This window comes from Solanum tuberosum, unplaced genomic scaffold (genome assembly GCF_000226075.1).
Source record: "Solanum tuberosum cultivar DM 1-3 516 R44 unplaced genomic scaffold, SolTub_3.0 scf00107, whole genome shotgun sequence".
Classification (NCBI taxonomy): domain Eukaryota; kingdom Viridiplantae; phylum Streptophyta; class Magnoliopsida; order Solanales; family Solanaceae; genus Solanum; species Solanum tuberosum.
In genome coordinates, this window is record NW_006239036.1 from 973,270 (window position 1) to 980,754 (window position 7,485).

A 7,485-nucleotide genomic window follows, 5' to 3' on the forward strand; every position below is an offset into this window, starting at 1 on the left:
GTCCACGCATTCAACTTCCGGTAATCCATGCAAACTCTCCATCCAGTAACGAGCCTCATTGGAACAAGCTCATTTCTTTCATTTGGAACCACAGTCATACCACCTTTTTAGGCACACACTGTACAGGACATACCCAACTACTAACTGCAATGGGATAAATAACTCCCGCATCCAGCCACTTGATCATCTCCTCCGTAGAGCATCATCAAGCTTCCTTGACCAATCCGTTCTATTAGCATTCACAGTCTTCCCCAATATCTGTTTGATCTCTCACTACTAGAATTTTGGTCTACAACAACAGTTTCATATGCGTTGCAATAGGACCTAAGACCGTTGCCTGAGCGCTATAGCAACAATTTTGCAACCGTCTCATCTGGTCGCGTTACTATAGCTCCATTGTAACGGTTAATGTCATGGTTCCTGAAAGCGTTGCTATAGGAACCTCTATTGCAACAGTTTTCCGTCCATCTATAGGCACTATAATATTACAACAATTGTAATGGTTTACAACTGTTGCACTAGGGGTTGTGGTAACTGTTAGCAATCATTGCAATAGAGTATGTTGCAATAGATTGAAATAAGGCAACACATTTTTAAATATTATGGCAACGATTTTAATTGATATTGCAACATTTTTATTTTCTATTGCAATCAATCTATATGAATCTACAGTTTTTCCCAACATGTTGCAATAGCTCAGGCTTGTTGAGCATTATATATATATATATATATATAAATCAACAACAATTTATAAAAAAATACTCTAAATCAAATCACGTAAGAAAACGACTAATTATATATAGCCGATTCACACACACACACACAGATATCTATATATATAGCCGATTCACATATATATACCAAAACACATGTTTTCAATAGTTTGCACAAGTTCCATACTAATAGAAACTAAAACAAAATATTGTAGCTTAACAAAAGTTTCAAAATGTCAAGAAGCAAAAGAGTCGAGCTAAAGCAATAGATTTCTACATCTTTCAATCAATTAGATCAAGTAATAAGGTCTTCATCACTGCTTTCATCATCCCCTTGGTTATCTTCTCCACCTATAAAAGACCAGAAAAATAAAAGTTTATTGAGAGCAAATGTTGAAGAAAGATAGTTCATATTTACGTAATTAAATCATGTCTCTATCTACTCCACATCTGTGTAAGTGAAATAATCAAACATTTAATTTGCTCAATCAACTATGCATAAAGAAAAAAGGTAAAACCAAAAGAGTGGAGGTAAACTTAGCCAAGTATCAATGCAGCTGATATGGAAAGCATGGCTACAATTAGGGAGCAATCTCAATTTATCCTTATCAGAGAATTCACACAAACAAACAGCACAATCAAAGGGCTCTTTAGGACCAACAACCTCTTTGTACAAAAAGACAAGTAATGCATCAATAAATGCTTGATCCAAACCAGAATCATGTAAATGGAATAACTATTATAACTGCCTTTGCAAAGAATCTGAACTAGAAACTTCAAGGTATCCATTAGATTGAGATGCTGCTGAAGAAGAAGGGTGTTTGATAAGAAATCTAACTAGCAAATGGAGCAGACCAGATATGAAAAACAGGACAACTAATATAACTATAATTAAAAGAACAATTGGACTGTTCTTATTTCCAGATGGGGATGAAGAAGATGAGTTTGGTTCCTTGTGAAAAATACAACTTCCACCAAATGAAGGAGGATATGAGGGAAACAGAGGAAGAGAATATGTAAAACACATTCCTGTCCTGTGACCCAACTTCACCAAATGAACAAATAATCTCAAAAATACATTCAAAAAAACACTTTAGTGACAGAGCAAATAACAAGAGATAGTGATAAAACCAAACATAAAATGCAAAAGACAGAATCTTTACATGTCTTGATTCCCACTTAGTCACCATTACACAGAAAAACAATACTTATAACAATCCATTTATATAAAGAATCACTTCTGACTTATCGAGCATATGTAATATGCCAAAAGTGCATTTCTTGCAATCTGAACTTTTTCCTTATATCACGACACATACTTTGAGTATGTTAACAAAGGTTGGTGCATTATATAGTAGCAGAAAATAATCGATATAACCTACAGTTTGGCCAATTACTATTAAGTAACCTTTAGTTAGTCAAACTATTTAACCAGCCTGCCTATTAGTCTTTGACACAAACTTTTTACTATTTTTTTGCCTGCTGCATGTAAACTGCAAGTTGTATCCAGCAACCTGAAATGACTCAGATTAGATTTGTTTTTCTTTTAGTGGGTGCAGGGCTGGTTGGGCGATACAAATGGCTCAAAAATTGGTAATATAGCTTTGTATCAAAAGAGAGACACATTAACAAAACACATTCAAGGGGAATATATAATAAAATAAACATAACATTCAAATATAGCAACACTAGGAGTGTACCAAATAAGTATACCACAATATCTCAAAAAAACAATTTTCAAGGGAAGGAATTTTAACAACAAAACAGGAAGGGACAGAACCTTCAGACTTTATTCAAACCCTTCCAATTCACCATAACTAGTCAAATTCAAGCAATTGAAGTTATAAATCACACGCACACAGCAAGCACACAATTTATAAGTATCCAAAACTTCATCCAGACTCCACTACATATAGGAAAGACAATCCATTTGGCCAAGCTAAAGTCACAGGAATATGCTTGCAAATTATTAGCCAACATGGCTTTTGACACTTCAGGCAGGTTTGAGATTCATGGTTTTCAGATCTGCCAAGTCAAGCGAGGATGATCCTTAATTTAAACTAACAACAAGTTACTAATCTTAGCAAAAGGACCAACAACAGCGTAGATACACAGACAAATTGTCTACAAACTAGCACTTCCAACAACAGTTCATATGTGTCAGCAGTAGGCTAGCCCTTTAGTGCTAAATATTTATCGTTTCCAACAGTCCAACAATTTCACTAACAAATAAGAGCCACAATAATTTCACAATTTAAGATGGCACACTAATGAGAGAACAATGATTCAAAGACTAACGTTTTCACAACCAAAACATTTGGAAAAGGAAAATAAGAGTCCAAGGTTTTGATACTCAAAATAGGGTCCTGATCGAGATAAATCTATACACAAAAAGTGAGTAGAAAACTCAACATTCAACTGGAACATTCAAATCCATTTACAATCAAGTGATCCTCCACCACATTTCTATAATGCCAATAACGATTGATGCATTTTTTGCAAGGGCATAATATTTCATTTCCTTTAGAAGCTCGTTGAAATGCCTTATCAAGAAAATCATTCACTCCACTAATATATTTTTCACTGCATCGTCTGAGACTAATCCAACTTCTATCTAAATTATCCATTGATATCTATGCGACACAAAAAGATAAAAAGAATCAAATTTATGATAAACTATGAAATAAAAAGACAACAATGTTTTACACATGAACAAACATATCTCAAAATGTACATGGAGAATATGTAGTTTAAAACTCATAGCAATCACAATTCAATTTACAACAAGCATTTCATAGTTTTTCTTAATATATGAAACAAATATCAAAGTTCCCTTTATCATTGGAAATATATACAAAACACTGATCTACATGACCTGTCAAGAAATAACTTTAACAAGCTTATCATGGTTTCAAATTTATGTTATTAAAGACTTATGAACATTCAAGAAATGGAAAATGGTCGCTGGATTCAGATGAAGGTTGGTCATATTCTAACACACCAATAAATCGCCTTGAGGATTCAATTCTTTTCAAAAATGTATCCCTACTGATTTTCTTTTTGATAGGAAATCAAGGCAAAACAGTCTTCAAAAGTGATAAAACAGATTTTTAAGGCAAATAATATTGATCTAGAATTTTACAAAGTTTCAGATTTTAATGTCAAAAAGTCTAATACTAACCAGCAATGAATTTTAGTTCTTTTCCATTTTCATGCTAATATATCTCTTGTTTCCTATTGCTCTAATGTAACTCTTCAACAATAATGAAAGTGAAATTTCTCACATCCTAGCTATTCAAGCGAGAGGTGAAAGCAAGGAAGACATCATCAATGCAAGGGTAATCAAAACCGATTGAATAACTCATGGAACAACAAATCCAACATCAATCTCAAGAGAAATATTGTCTAGAATAATCAATTTCACCATAACTACCAACAAAACTTTAAACCCACAATAGTTAAAACTTAATGGGAAAAACCCACAATCAGAAAAAAAAAAAATACATCAAATACAGTAACTACACCTCAACGATTAAATGAAAAAAAAGAGATTCAAGAAGAATACCTTAACAGCTCAAACTTGAAGTTTCTTCAGCTATAACCTCAAAGATGTCAGAACAGAACCTTCAGCTGTTGAAGAAAAAAAATCAAGATTTCTCAGATTTCACAAGCAAACCTTTAGCCCTCTATTTCCTTCGGTTTCACAACAGTTTCTAAACAGAAATGGGTTTACGATTGAAGAAAAAAAATGGTTTAAGTTTGCCCTAAAATTACAGACAAGAAGAACTTACCATAAGATTCAAATCCCTACAAAACCCCATAAGCTTGCCCTGAAATTGTGTTCTTTTTGTTGAAAAATAGGTCCAAGAGAAGATGGTGACAACGTATGGTCTTCTGCTTGTTGAAGAGATGAGAAATGTCTTTAGAAAATGGTTGTATCAATATTCTAATAGAAAGAAAAATAAATTAGATTTAAAAAATTGTTGGCATGGGAAACAATGTTCAATGTTGATGCAACATCTATCAACAATGTTCAATTCTTTTTCCAAAAAGAAAAATCCCTACTGATTTTTTTATATAAGAAATCAAGGCAGAACAGTCTTCAAAAGTGATTTTTAGATTTTTTTTCTTTTAACTAATGCTACAGGCCTACAACAATCATAAAAAGTAAGGAAATCATGGGTCTATGTTGGTCAATTTGCAGGTTTAAACTTAAAAATACAGAACCTGAATCAAGTGCTAGTAACATGGTGGACAACAATGATAGGTCATAAGCTTCAACAACTTTTGAAGGTTATGCCTGCAATAATACTATGGGGAATTTGGAGTAGAAGAAATATCATTAGACACAGGGAAACATGACATATAACAGAGTTGTTTATCAGGTTACTCTAAATGTATGGCAATTTGCAATGACAATTTTTCTAAGTTTGAAACAATTCCCCCACCAACTGGTTAGACATGGTATAATTCTTAGAGGATGACAAGACAAAGATTATTATGAGAGGATCATTGGAAGCCCCCAAATGCAAATAACATCAAGTGTAACACAGATGGTTCAGGTAAAGGTAATCCAGGCAATGGTTCTTATGCTTATTGCCTAAGAGATCAAGAATGTAACCTCATCTATACACAAGCAGAAGAAATATCTGAAAATTATACTACAAGGAAAATGAGAGATGCCTTGGAATATTAGAATTATTGTGGAAGACACTCTAGCTCTCACGAAAGATGCTACAATTAACATTGAGCACATATATAGGGGAAGGGACTTCATTAGCTTACTATCTATCTAATCATGCATTTAAGGTGGAAGGACGACAACAATATAATACATTTCGAGAGTTACCTTCACAGGGGAGGAAAGTTCTCAATTTGGACAAACTGGAAGTACCAAATTTGAGAATCAAGAGCAAGATAATCAAGTGAATAATTATTTTATAATTCATGATCAGATACGAGTACATTTCAAGAAGAAATCAACGAAGGATCAACTATAGAAAAGTCACAACACAGTCTACATTCTATTAAAATAGGAAATAGAACCTAAAATAATGTCAAACAATAGCACTTTTGATAATTAAATGGAGCAAAAAAAAGAGGTACTTCAACAATTAGAAGAAATCAGTAAAGGAGAAAAGAGGAAAATCAAAAGTATGATGATGATATCCAAGAAATTATCTACCCATGAAATTTCACAACAATTATATACATCGATAAATCGGAAAGAATCCAACTGAGAAATGCGAAAAAAGGGGGAACACTAACAAGTTACATCCATGGCTATAGCTCAAGCGACCATGGCAGACTCGGCCGGAGGCAGGAAGTGCTGGCGGGAGTAGATTGTGCAGTGCTCTGGATGGTGATGATTGGCAGAGACAATCACTTTCCGAACCAGTAGCAAATTTTAGTACCAACCAGTAGTAAATTTTAGTTTATTTCATTTTCATGTTAATTTATCTCTTGTTTCCTATTTCTATAACGTAAATCTTCAACAATAACGAAAGTGAATTTTTGACATCCTACTCAAGTGAGAGGTGAAATCAATGACGACATCATCAATACAAGGGTTTTCAAACCCGATTGAATAACTCATGGACAAGAAATACAACATCAATGTCAAGTTAATTATGGTCTAGAGCAGTCAATTTCACCATAACTCCAACAAAACATTAAACCCACGATAGCTATAACTTAATGGGAAAAAACCCACAATCAGAGAAACACATCAAATACACTAACCACACCCAAAGATTAAAGACAAAAGAAGAGATTCAAGAAGAAAAGCTCAAAAGCTCAAACTTGTAGTTTCTTCAGCTATAACCTCAAAGATTGAAGAAGAGAACCTCCAGCAGTTGAAGAAGAAAGCCTCCATTTCCTTAGATTTTACAAGAAAACATACAACCCTCCATTTCATTAGATTTCACAAGAGGTATGAAGAGATAAATGGGTTTAGATTCGAAGAAAAAAATGGTTTTATGTTTGCCCTAAAATGACAGACATGAAGAACTTACAATCAGATTAATATCCTTGCAAAGCTCCACAACTTCTGTGTTCCATCGATATGCTATGTGTTTAGCTTCTGCTAAGCTCCACAGAATTGATGAAAAATCAGGTCAAAGTGAAGAAGAGTGACAACTTTTGTGCTCTGCTTGTTGAAGAGAGGGGAAATGAGCTTAATGTTTGCCTCGTTTGTATCGATATCTGATAAAGAGAAAAGTAAATTGTATTTACAAAATTAATTAAAAATAAAATATAATGAAAAGCTTTTGGCGGGTTCAGCCAAAATAAGAGAGGGAAATTATGGAGGGATTTAATAACCGTTCCAATAGAAAATTGTTCGCATTAAATGTTGCCATAGATGACTTTATGGCAACGATTATCGTAACTGTTGCAATATGTAGGTCTATTGCAACGGTTTTCACACAATGGCAACGGATTTATTATTTAGCCATAGCAACAATATACGGCTCAAACCGTTGCAATAGACCCTCTATAGTAACAGTGTCTTAAGCGTTGCTAAAAAATCCGTTGCCGTAGGCCTAATTTCTAGTAGTGTCTCTGTTGGATACTTCAACTTGACCGCTAGTCTATGGATGGTAAGGAGTGGCTACATTGTGACGGACACCATATTCTCAAGTAGTGCCTTCAAGAACTTATTACAAAAGTGAGAACCTCCATCGCTAATAATAGCCCTCGGTGTACCAAATCTAGAGAAGATATTCTTTTTCAAGAATGCGGTGACACTTTTACCTTCATTGTTGGAGAGCGC

At 34.0% G+C, this 7,485-nt stretch overlaps 1 long non-coding RNA gene across 1 annotated transcript; it reads right to left on the reverse strand.

The window, feature by feature from the left end:
• Window positions 1-870: 870 nt before the first annotated feature.
• On the reverse strand, window positions 871-6,901 carry LOC107061012 (uncharacterized). The gene is made up of 5 exons (XR_001473707.1): window positions 6,728-6,901; window positions 6,538-6,591; window positions 4,505-4,607; window positions 4,279-4,343; window positions 871-1,064 (listed from the first exon to the last, which is right to left on the reverse strand). It is a non-coding gene; the product is annotated as an uncharacterized lncRNA (long non-coding RNA).
• Between the last annotated feature and the right edge of the window lie 584 nt (window positions 6,902-7,485).